This window comes from Anser cygnoides, chromosome 10 (genome assembly GCF_040182565.1).
Source record: "Anser cygnoides isolate HZ-2024a breed goose chromosome 10, Taihu_goose_T2T_genome, whole genome shotgun sequence".
Classification (NCBI taxonomy): domain Eukaryota; kingdom Metazoa; phylum Chordata; class Aves; order Anseriformes; family Anatidae; genus Anser; species Anser cygnoides.
Genome location: NC_089882.1, coordinates 16,792,346 through 16,804,359, shown reverse-complemented (window position 1 = coordinate 16,804,359; position 12,014 = coordinate 16,792,346). Strand labels below are relative to the sequence as shown.

The window sequence follows — 12,014 nt, the reverse complement described above, 5'->3', positions numbered from 1 at the left end:
TGCCAGATGGTCCAATTTATTTTATTTATTCTTTCAGCATCTATTCAGAGCCATAGGCACTTTACACATTTTGTCATTTTAAATCATAAACACTTTGCCATCACCCCTAAAATTCTGCCAATTGCCTTGGCTATTACTTTTGCTATATCATCAGCTACCAGTCAGCTTTCACAGGCTTGCCAGCACCACAGCTGAAGTACAGTTAAGAGAACTGCAAATCCCAAACTGCAAACATGTCTTAGACAAACTGACTGTCAAGCAAAGCCTGCTTGGTGGCAATCTTGGAAATCTTCTCATTAAGTCAGGTATACAAAGCACTACATGAAATCAGCAACGTTCACTTTTTCTTGGTTCAGATGACTTGAAACACTTTGTAGAGACAAGCAGGAAGTTTGAGAGCTGTTTTTATGTCTCCGGTTGGCTCTAACTTGGCTGACTCAAGAAGATGGGTCGCTTAGATAAATAATGGAAGGACATCAGCTGGAAGAGACTGTCTTGAAAACAGAAAGGAAATACCAACATATTCCTTTCTTATTTTGAAGCAAGTCTATGAAGCAATACTCTTTGTTAACAGCCAAAAAGGAAAGCAGAAAGTTATCAAGCAGTTGCAAAAAGGGAATTTGAATTTACAGCTCCAGATCAGCAAGTGTGTAAGTAGACACTTGAGAGTGCTTCTGAGCAGAGCTGGAGCCCTTTGCTGAGGCAGGATCCACCTCCCCATCCAGGAATAACGGAAATTGTTTACTCATCTTTCAGCTTGAGTATGTGTGTGTGTGTGTCTGAGAATTCCTGCGACAGATCCTACAACACAAAGGAAAAGCTGCTTCCCAGCCAGTCGCAGACCTAGCCAACATGAAAGTGGGATCCTTACCATCTGCTACCTGGAAGCAGTTCAACATGCCTCATTTCATCAAGAAAAACGATGAAGGCAACTGTTGTGTTACTCACAGTTATATTTAATAACAAAAACCCTAAAATCTCAGTTTCTTCTGAGGCCCAGGCTTCCTGGAGTCCCTGGTCAGAGCTGCCTCCTCTCCCAAGCACAACTTGCTCTGGAACCATCCACACCCTCTTGGTGTCTGGAGCTGCTGCATCCTACCAGCTCTGGTCCCAAGCAGTTCTTCTACATGCTAATTTAGGGGCAACTAGCACAAAGTCGGATCAGAAGATCATGGCAAGCATTTCAGGATTAGTAACAGTTCCCAAGTATTTTATTTATGGCTTGTAAATTGACTTTTTTTTTTCTTTCATTTGTTTTAGCACTTACTGTGCTGTTAGATTTCAAAAAATGTCTAACATCATGGAAAAAGGCTGGGGGCTGCTTCACCGAGACCAGAAAGCGTGGAGATGGTCTGGCTTTCTTATTTATTGTACCACTTAGGTTCTCCTTTGCCACCAGTGTTGCTCAAGTCACTCTGTTGTACTGTGCATTTGCCCAACCAACAGAATTACTTCTATGCCATGGGACAAAGCCGTGATAATGCAGGCCAGTCACTCAGGAGAAGCAACAGCCTACACTTTGTTTATGTGGAAAACAGTAACTTGCAACAGCTTTAACACGTGAAATATTCTGGATCAGATAACATAACCATCAGTCTATGCTCCTCAGAGGCCAGCAACTCGCATTCAGCATCTCACCTAGGAAGAAAGCTTGCCTATCTGAAATAAGTGCTAATTAGCTAAAACTCAGTTTTGAAAAATAGTATCTGCATAGGAGAGTTTGGCAAACGTTTCTTTTCCAAAGCATTTATCTGAACAAAACACTGCATTTTAGCTTTAATTACAGCTTGACCAGCTATACTGTTGCTTCCCAGGGAACTACAAATCTGCACCACAGAAGCAGCCAGACTGCCTGGATTAACTTTTTCTTTTTTTCTTTTTTTGGAAGCACTGTAAGTCAGCTGTTTGACCGCTCTTCTCTCTGGGTGAGAGCCATACTGGATACAGCTTTACAGTCCAACTGCAAATCCACTGCCTAGGGAAGCTGCTAATCCAGAGCCTCGCAGCTGTATCGCAGTCTGAAGTAACATTTCTGGAACTGCTGAAGATGTAGAAATATTCTTACTCATTTGACAGGTGGTTGGAAGGAGTTTTCCAGGCAGGAAAATCCAAAGCATTGTGTAGATGTTATTCCTTAGACTATTTATGTAAACATCAGTGGGAAGAGTAGAGGAGTATGACAGACAACAGAAGCTTCCCACCTCAAACCATACCTTGGCAGGCAGGTACCTGAACTGTGAAGGAAGTAGAAATTTTTTGTTTCCATTAAGACAGCACTTAAGAGAACCTCTGTGCAAACTTTGAGCAGTTGTTCAGAGATTACTGAAGTGATGTAGAGAATGGAGGACAGTCCTGAGAACATCTTCATGTTACACAGGAAGGATGTTTAGGGGGTAGTTTCTAGGACAAGCTGCAAACAAGCCTGTATGTTATTTATACAGGCATCCTAAAAACGCCCTTCAGTTGCTATGTGGGGGTTGGCAGAGGAGCACAGGGAGCATCCTAGGAGACGGAGCCAGTGCAGCGATGGCTGAGTGCTCTTCTGCTTCTTTTCTGCAGCACAGGGAGGAGACGAGACTGGCACTGGTCTCTTGCCCATGGTGCAAGGGTCTCGCAGAGACACTGGCAAAGTGCTCCTTGCTACACAGGACAGTTACCAGTGCTGCAGGGCCTGAATACTCCCTGCTGTCATCTGCTAAAGGACACCCTGTGCAGGATCCCAAGGATCTCTTCCCCAGCTCCAGGACCGTATTGCCACCATGAAGGAAAACTGCAGGACAGTAAAATATTATCCACATTATTAGTGTTACGGTGCACTTCTTTTGTACTCTTGAAAATCCCCAGGTATTTTGTGAGCATCTGGTATGTGATCTTTCCCACTGTAAGTACAGTTCAAGTCATGCAGCTTTGCCCATGTGGCACATGCCACGATTCACAGAGTGTAGGTCACCCTTGCCTTTCAAAATAGCTTGACAAAATCCACAGCTACTAAAGCTTCAAGATGCTTGCAGTTCTCACAAGTGTGATGCCTTGGGGAGGGAGATCACATATCACAGTCACGTATTTGCCAGACAGATCTTCCCCTGGCACGGACATACAGGCAGAAAGACTTAGCTGCGGTTCCAGTAAAATAGGCTCCCTTGCTGAGGTGGCCGCTGGGGCATTTCTGGAGTAACTCCGTTACACACAGATCGCGTGTGGACATCCTTGGGCTAGGTCTGCTTGCCTTCAGGAGGCAGGCTGGCGTTACAGGGGAAATGCACAGGAGAAAAAACTGCTTGTGACAAACAGCCAGGCTGGGGCAGCCCGGGCACGAGCTGCTGGAAGGGGGTTCTGCCGAGATGCACGCTGCACGTCCAGCCCGGGTGTGCAACACCGCACTTCTGCACACCGGTGCGCGGCTCCGGCTGCCCTCTAGTGACTTGCTCGCAGGCAGCTCAGGATCCACTCTTCCAGCACGGCTTTAGCCGCTGACTGAACTCCTTTTGGAGCTGTAGATCTGCTGATCCAGCTAGCAGTTAACGTCTGTAAATTTGGACATGGTTTTGATGTGTTTCACTAACCACACATTAGTATCCTCTCTCCATTTTCAGAAAAAAAAAAGAAAAAAAGATACTTCCCATAGTCAGAAGCCAAATCTACCAACCACAAATGGGAAGAACAGGCCATGAAGCCCTCTGCCCGCTTACACATGTGCTAAAATCATTAGTGCTCCTCTTTCTAAGAAATATTTCTTAGCAGTGAACCAAAATATTTTCAATCAGCTTTCGTACTCTCGTTAAATGCAGAAATTATGGTTCACCCTTCCTCTTTCACCCCAGTTTACCAGCTTTGACAGATTACCTTGGGAAAGACACCTCCACAACAAAGTGCTGGGTTTGTGCGGAGCCTCCACCCTTGAACTCAGCCAGGCCTCAAACCCAGATCCCCTCGACTCCGCCAAGGAGTTATTCCACCTAAATAGCTGCTGTTTTTTCTTTGTTTGTTTGTTTTTTAACTTTTAGTCAACAAGCATTTATTTGCAGGACAAAAAGATAGCTCTGGATCAGTCTCCTGCTTCCCTGACACCCTTGTTGTGCCACAGCCATATTAGATACTCCTGCAAGCCTGCTTGTTTAAGCACCTATAAAGAAAACTCATAGTATTAAACAGCTGCACAAAGACCTCTTGGGATGTTTCCAACCAACCCGATACATGAAATTTCAGTTACAGATTGAGCTTCAGTTTTCACTATGTCAAACCTCATTATACTCTGCTTAAACGAATGGAGGAACAATTTATTTTGTCACAGTCTGATGAGACTCCGGTGCCAACACTCCCCTGACCCACATACTCCCTTCTGAGCCATTCAGATGGAAGGAGCTGAAGACCCATATTTTTAATTACTTTGTAGCATGCAATTAAGATAACTTGGAGTAAACTCAAGGGAAAAATGAAGAAAGAAATATTAACTCTTGAGAAAACCACATGTTGCTGACATGAAGTATACTCATTTCTTAAACAACAACAAAGAAGTCAAGTTGTGACTCATCACGTGGAGTTGCCTCCCCAGTCTGAAAGCTGGGCTGTATCATTTAATTTTTAGACAGAAAATCACATATAAATTTGAATTCTATGAGTAAGTTTTAACTACAAGACAGACACATTAAACCACAGAAGCTGCTGACTCGAGCTCTCAGACCAGACATCGGCCATGCTCGTGAAGTCACATAGAAACATGACTCACTGGTACCTCACTAATCATTTCTGTTTCATTTGTACTATTTTTTCCTTTTTTAAAAAGCAAGAGTGAGTACTGGCGATCACTATATCAGCATTGAAATGTCTGGATCCTGCTGCTGTGGCAAGAAGCACACAGCCAGACATACTGGGTTGCAAAATCTTGAACAATATATGTATTTTAGAGCCTTGAGAAATTATGTATCGACAAACAAAATCTACAGGTGCCTCATGAATTTACAGATGTGACATACTCTTACCACTGGCAGAGTTCACACATGATAAAATAACTGATTTACCTCAGGGTAAAATGCGTTGCTTCCTTTAGAAGTAAATGACGAAACTTAATTATACATCTGATACTTCCAAGTTATTTTGATTTTTTTAATCAGTAAAAACACTTTCTCTGAATTAGTTTTACTTATAGATGATGAAACCAAACCAAACAAGAATCCAAATCATGGAGTTACAGATCTCTGTAGAAGTCTCTTATTCACTGCCCTATTATTTTAACAAGATAGCGATTTGCACAGCTTACGGACAAAGTTAGTTCAATTTTAGGGTTCCTCCAACCTCTTTTATAGCACCTGTCATAGACCCTGAAACCACCCAGCCCCAAAGACCAGCAGAGCAAGCCTGAATACGTGGATTCATTGTGCTGCTTATGTCCAATGTAGCTCTGGCCATTCTGACCACCAAAGCAAGATAGAAAACCTTCTCTCTCAAGCCATTACTGCAGCCCTGCCAAGGAGACATTTTCAAAATACAGATGTTTGCTAAAGACACCGTCTTCCAACTGGTTTAACCCCACTGTGCTTTGTGTCCCCAAGCCTTGGGGGAGCAGTCATTTCAAAGCAGCTTCCAACTATGCAGCTTGATGCCCCTCTAGCATGCACACAGCAAAATCCCTAATATATCAACCCAGCAGCCAAAAGTCCCAGCTACTCGATGAGCCCATCAGCAGGGCCGTCCGAAGCCCCTGCCCCTCACCAGCAGACGGGCAGACAAGTGGTGGAGGAAGACCCAGAACTGCCCAGCCTCTGCCCCGGCTCAGTTACAGATCAGGGAGGAACTACAAAATAGCTAAATAAAGTCTGCGGAAATGCTGAAAGAACTTATCGATCACATTATCTTGCTGGGTTTTAAGCGGTCATTTTATTGTAGAGGGAATTAATCCTACCAGCCTGGCAGCAAATCTAACACCTAAGGAAAATAGCCCTAACACTTCCACCTGAAGCACTGTCTGTTGTGGAGCTTAGCAGGACTGTGCCCCTTTCACTTCTAATATTTGATGTCCAAGTTTTAAGATATAAATCTTCCGTTTAAGAACAAGTTCTGTAATTCTCTCTCATTCTATCCCTTGGTTTAAACAAAGCATAAACAAAACTATGCCCCATTTAACTAGGATATTTTTCTTATCCTTGTAACACAAAAACGTAAGTGTGTTTTGAATGCAGAAATCTCCAGGAGCAGCAGTGCCACGTGAAATCAAATGCTCACTGTTCAAATCTTACTGATGCGAATAATCCCGAACATCACCATGCTGGCCAAACAACTTCTCCTTGGAGAAGGCTATATAATGTCATGGAGCACAAAGGGATGAGGGGGTATTCTCAATTAATATGCGTAAGAAAATTCAGGGATTATAAAGGTAAGAAAACAACAACTGATTTTGCCTCTACACACTGGCTGGCAAAAGGAAGACATGCCATCAGCATGGAAGGGAAATGAAGCTGCAGAAGCAACAGGTATGCAGAGCTGCTGTAGTATCACAAGGGTAGCTGGAGAGAGAATTGCTAGCTGATCTCAGATTTTTGTTTTCAAAGATCAGGATTTCTCAGTAGACAGTAACTGTACCCCCCAAAAAAAAAATCCATATATATTAACACCAGCACACCAGCTTTCCTTTTATCCATCAGGAAAAAAAAAAATCAAGTCAAAGGCTCTATCAAACTTGTCAAAACGAGAGAATGGAGAGAATGTTCCTATCCGTCAGCCTCATCAGTCACCTGGTGCCATTGCAGGGAACACAGTATTAGGTTTCACATGGATAATAAACACTTTTTATATTTGACATTGATTTCTAGCTTGTCATTTTATTATTTTTTTATTATTAATACTTCAGACCAAAAAGGAAGAAACTGTAAAGCAAGGCTGAGAGAGATGAGAGTCTCAGTGGACGTACTGTATTTGATCTTGCTGATAATTGGCACTGGCCCTATCCGCCAAGGAAGGTGAACTCTACTATCCAGGACAACTGATCTACACAGTGCTACAAGGGCCTTATCTATTTTAATCCAGTTTTCACAGTTCAAAAAGGACATGAAAAATAGTAGTACGAGTGGGAGAAATACCTGGTTGCCATACTACTTACGTTTGTCCAATGTTGAAAAGCTAGGTAAATCTTGCTGTATTTGGGAATTCCTAATACTTGAACAATGATTGCAATTAATTTGGACAGCAGCTGTAGGCTTCATTCCTACAGCAACGATGACAACATTCATAAAAACTTTACCTGTTCAGCCTGTAGATACCTCAGTCTAATCTGGACCCTGTGCCCCGGAAAGACACGATGAAAACAAAACTCCCAGACCTAGAGGCAGGGGGATTCTCACAGCATCTGTGCGCGGAGGCACTGTGGTAAACTGCTTCCACTTCTGGCAGGATGCGGCACCTGAGGGAAGTAATTCATGCTGTTGTTTTTTTCCACCTGTATACAAAGCAAAATTACTACCTGACAGCAAGATGGCAAATGATTAGTTAACATTTGTGAAACTCTAAGAATTGTTATGACAGACCCTACCCCTGCCAAACGCAGGAAAATCAATTAATCCATCTCAGTGCCAATCAATCTAGTAATCAGCTGCATGAAGGCTATTTTCTATCAGTTGCACATACTTATATTTTTCACCTTGTTTTAATACAAGCATAGTTTATTTTAATGGAAATGTTGGTTTTTGTTGTTGTTGCTGCTGAGGTTTTTTTGTTGTTGTTGTTCTTTGGTAAGCCACACGAGGGAAATTAAATTTCATGCTAGTTTTCACCAAGTGTTTAGTCATCTCTAGCCTCTGCTCTAACATCAAGCCAGACACGAAGTAAATACACATTCAGGTTAATTCCTACAGTCAGTACCTTGATGTACTCTGAGTGAAAATATTGACCAAGTAACGATTAAGATGCAAAAATGTGACTTTTCGGTGCAACACATGCTTAGAAGTTGTCAAATTACATAGGATTGCCTCTGCTAAGATGTTATGCAGCTGGTGTGCTGGGGCTGCTGTTTACTGTAGTAACTATCTCGTTGTTATATCCAACGCCCCCATCTGTTTGGTACAGTCATCTTTTGTTTCTCTCAACTCAAATAGTGTTTTTCACAGGAATCTGCTTTTGTTCTGCGTCCTGCCTTGCCGTAATGGGGCCTCAATGCAGGATTCTACATGCTAAATATTAACGCTGAGCACTTTTACGTCTTCCATTATGACTGTTCTGCATTGGCTGGTGCTCCTGTGAGAGAAAAATAATCAATCGAGCACCTCGTGGTAATCCTGGTCTTGGGTGAAGTGTGAAACTGAATTTTAAATTCAATGTCTGATAAGCCAGGCAATTTCTGCTGATTCAGGGGTGTGTGTGTGTGAGACAAGCCGCTGCCCTGGGGAATCCAGCGCGAATCTCCCACCCACAGGCTCCACGAGACAAAGGGAAACCCTTCTGATGGCATCGCACCGCGGGCAAGCCCCGGTACATCCACACAGACCAGGAGGCTTCTGCAGTGGACACTGAGGACAGGTCGTACAGGCGGGCATGCAGCTGAAGTGGAATCGCTAGGAAATATGTGCCCAGGCTGAGGAGTCTGCAGACACCTTCTTTAATAACGCACAGGCCTGCAGCCCCTGCGTCCCTGCCTCAGCCTCAGGAGCTTCTTTTCCCAAGTGACTTTTAGTATGCAGAACAGTGAGATAAAGCCAAGTCATGGTAATCAAAAGTCTCAGGATAAAGCAGCAGCACATTAGGCTAGTTCAGCTATGTTAATAATGTCTTGGAAAATGTAGTACCCGTTCATTAAATGTGTAGTAGAAAGCTTCATTAAAACTTTGTTTTGAAGTAATTTTTCTGCTCTTTACTTTCTCTCGGTTCCTTTAAAGTTTTTTCTCTTGAAAACAAGAATGTAGAATTATGTAGAATAAAGAGACTGCTGACCTACATTCCCACAGCTGTATTACACTTAATTGTGAGGCACGTCAAATGGAATTCAGCAGTGTAGCGATCGGCACCGAGACAGGCTGCAAACACACCTACGTCTCAAAGGCCTGAGCTCCTCACGTGGAACCATTATGATCATCTCTTTGAGATACCCAAGAAGGATTTCCAATGACTGAATTTATCTTCTGCCGCATACCAGAGTAAGGCTTTTCACACCACAGAAGCCATTTACTCTAAAGCACTGGCCAACCTGAGATAACCACAGGCCCATTAAAATCAGAACATCTTGCCTAAAAACTCCTCCAGATTGAGGGACAACATGACCATAGTTTACTGTGGTCTGTTGAAATAAAAGCAAGGAGAATAAGCCAAAGCAGATGCACATCTCTGCATATACTGGCTAGAGACTGTTAGGGAGGAGATAAAATAGCGCAGTATTAGGCGTAGTGTCAGTTGTTTTGGTTTATGCATGTTATCCCGATTCAGGATGCTGGAGCTGCTAAAGAGATGCCATTTATTGGCAGCTGGCTGCTAACGAGTGAAGCGGTGTTTCAGCAGAAAGTGGAGCAGAGGCTTGTCCTGGGCACTGGGCAGGCGGTGGGATGCAGGGGCCGGCACCCCCACCAGGACCCTTTGCTGGTCCTGCCCGGCAGCTGGCTGGGAAAGCAGGAGCTGCCCGCAGCCACCTCTGCTGGCTTCACGGGTACCCCAAAGCACCCCTGAAGTCACCTTACCTTTGGTGAGCAGCCTTCAGCACGGGTCACACCCCTCAAGCCTGGTGAAGGGTTTGCACAGGCCCCCGACTGTCTCTCCTTGGCTGTGCACAGCTTACATTTGATAGATTCTTGTCTACTTTCAGAACAAATGCATAGAAATGCAAAAAAGAGCAGGAGCAAAGACTGCTGAAAACCATTACTAAATACCAATCTAGATAAAATCAGCCAAAACCAAACTGCAAATGTCTGTTTCGCCACACCATTGTTCAAAAAACAGCTGATTTGAGAAAATGAATGTTAGCAAAGATCAAGGTGATTCATCCTGCCTTATAAAAGCTTAAAAGAGAAATGAACTATAGATAATGAACAGCTGGAAGTCCTTACTCCATTTGCTTGTTTAGGTAGCAGTGAAAGAAATCCCTAATCTCTTGCTGTTACACAAAACATATTCAGAATGTGCTACAGATTTCATATTCTGAGCAGCCTATCACCTCCTAAGACTATATGTATGTTTTTTCTTTGTGCAGTACCAGAAACTCCATAAGGGAATAAAGGCCAGCAGAAAATTTCCAAGCTCATCTTAAGAGGCTTTTGTTTATCTTGCCTTATTTTGTTCTTCATTGTCTCTCAATGGCCTCTTGAATGAAAACCTAACACTTACAAGGGTGTCAAATTTTCTAGCAAGCAAGCAGTTCGAAAGATAACATTAAGCATAAACTGTCAACATGATGCAAATATTAACCCCGATCTGCATGTCTGGAGGGTGAAAGAAAAAGTCTCACTGTATGATGACACAAAGGCCTTGCTGTAAACACTGCGCATCAGGAATGTTTGCTGTTGTGTGTTTAACGAGGTCCTGCTGCATCGGGGAGAAGGAAGCAGCTGAGGCTGGTGAGCTGCTTTCACTGGATGGGTTTGGGGGAGCTTCCTTTCAGGGAAGGTGGAAGCTATGAAGCAGCGGTGGTGGCAACTAGAAAAGAGCCTTTAAAAGCACCCTGAGTTGAGCAGCAACCAGAGATGCTCACTGCGTGGTACGTGTTCTGTGTCTGCAGAAACCCAGCAGGCAGACCTGGCACCGGATTGTGTGCTGCAGCTCTCAAAGAAGGGGCAGAAGGGAGATTGGCACCTAGGGTGCCCCCAGAGCTGGAGGTTGGAGGAACACAGAAGCACAAAATAAACCAAGCTGGGCCCTTTCACTGCAGGTCAGATTCTGGCATGGAGACGCTCCAAGTGTGCAGTTTGGTGACTGTCACCGCAACGCGACTGTACTCCAATAAGCAGCGAATCCTCCTGATCTTCTGGCCATGCTGAGCTGTGAATCTCAGCCTAGAGGAAAAAACTGCAGCCTCAGCTCTGTTGTCTCTCCTATTTTGACAACTCATGAAATACTCTATGAATGTTTCATGGATGAAACACCCTCAATTCACCTTTGCCATTTGGAAACTGCTAACTGACACGGCGCTTAATGAGTCCTACGGTATTTGCAGAGACACTGTTGATTTGGAATGGTGTTATCTTGCAGATAGTTCCCCAGTATATGCAGTACTGAAGTACACCAGGGTATGTGTGACAATTATCATTCCTGTCACCTACTGCAGCTGTACAACACCTACCCTGAATATTCAGGTCAAAAATATCATCCTTGTCACAAACAAAACACCCCTGTGCCACAGGTGTTCCACATGACATCCTGGTTTAGATTATTTTAAAGTGAGATTTGTCCATCTTGCCCTGCCTTTTCACCATATCAAAATTCACACAATCCAATCAAAGAAACTCATCTCTCCCTCTTTTTTGAGAGGACACGATATATTTCTGCTATTCTCCAGCTGTACAGCATCTATAACTGCAAAAATGCTGAAAAATGGTTTCAGTAACGGTTTTTAACGGATTTCTTCATGAGACATATTGAGCTCTTTAAAAAAGAAAGGCTATTGCCTTTTAAATACATTATTGTGGATCCATATTTATGGTTCTTCAAATCTATTTCATCTGACTTAAAAAAAAAATAAGAGTTCTCAATATATCACAGCAAAAAAGATCACAGTAAAATGTTAATCCTAACAACTAGCTTCTTGATTCATGACATGACATAATAGCTACTGATTTGTTGATGAATTCAGTTTCAAAAGCTCCCATCCTACATGTACACCCTATACTCGCAGGAGCTGCAGGACCTGAGAGTGCTCTGGATATGATCTGCAGTCGTTGCTGCCATTGCTGCCTTAGTAAACGCCAGGGCATCACTTTCTGTGCCAATAAAATGAAAAGTAAATCCTCAATTACACCAGTCCGAAACAGCTCAGATAAAAACACTGAACACAAAGCTCTGCTCAAGCTGAGGATTTAGTTTCAGGATTGTATTTGTTGCATTTGGTT

General features: G+C 43.3%; 1 long non-coding RNA gene across 21 annotated transcripts in view; it reads right to left on the bottom strand.

The window, feature by feature from the left end:
- Nucleotides 1–12,014, bottom strand: part of LOC106042788 (uncharacterized) — a 121,033-nt gene that overhangs the window by 83,020 nt on the left and 25,999 nt on the right. For all 21 annotated transcript variants that reach the window (XR_010834031.1, XR_010834039.1, XR_010834033.1 and 18 more), the window contains one exon: nt 7,235–7,393. This is a non-coding gene — a long non-coding RNA (uncharacterized lncRNA). The remainder of the gene's footprint in view (nt 1–7,234; nt 7,394–12,014) is intronic.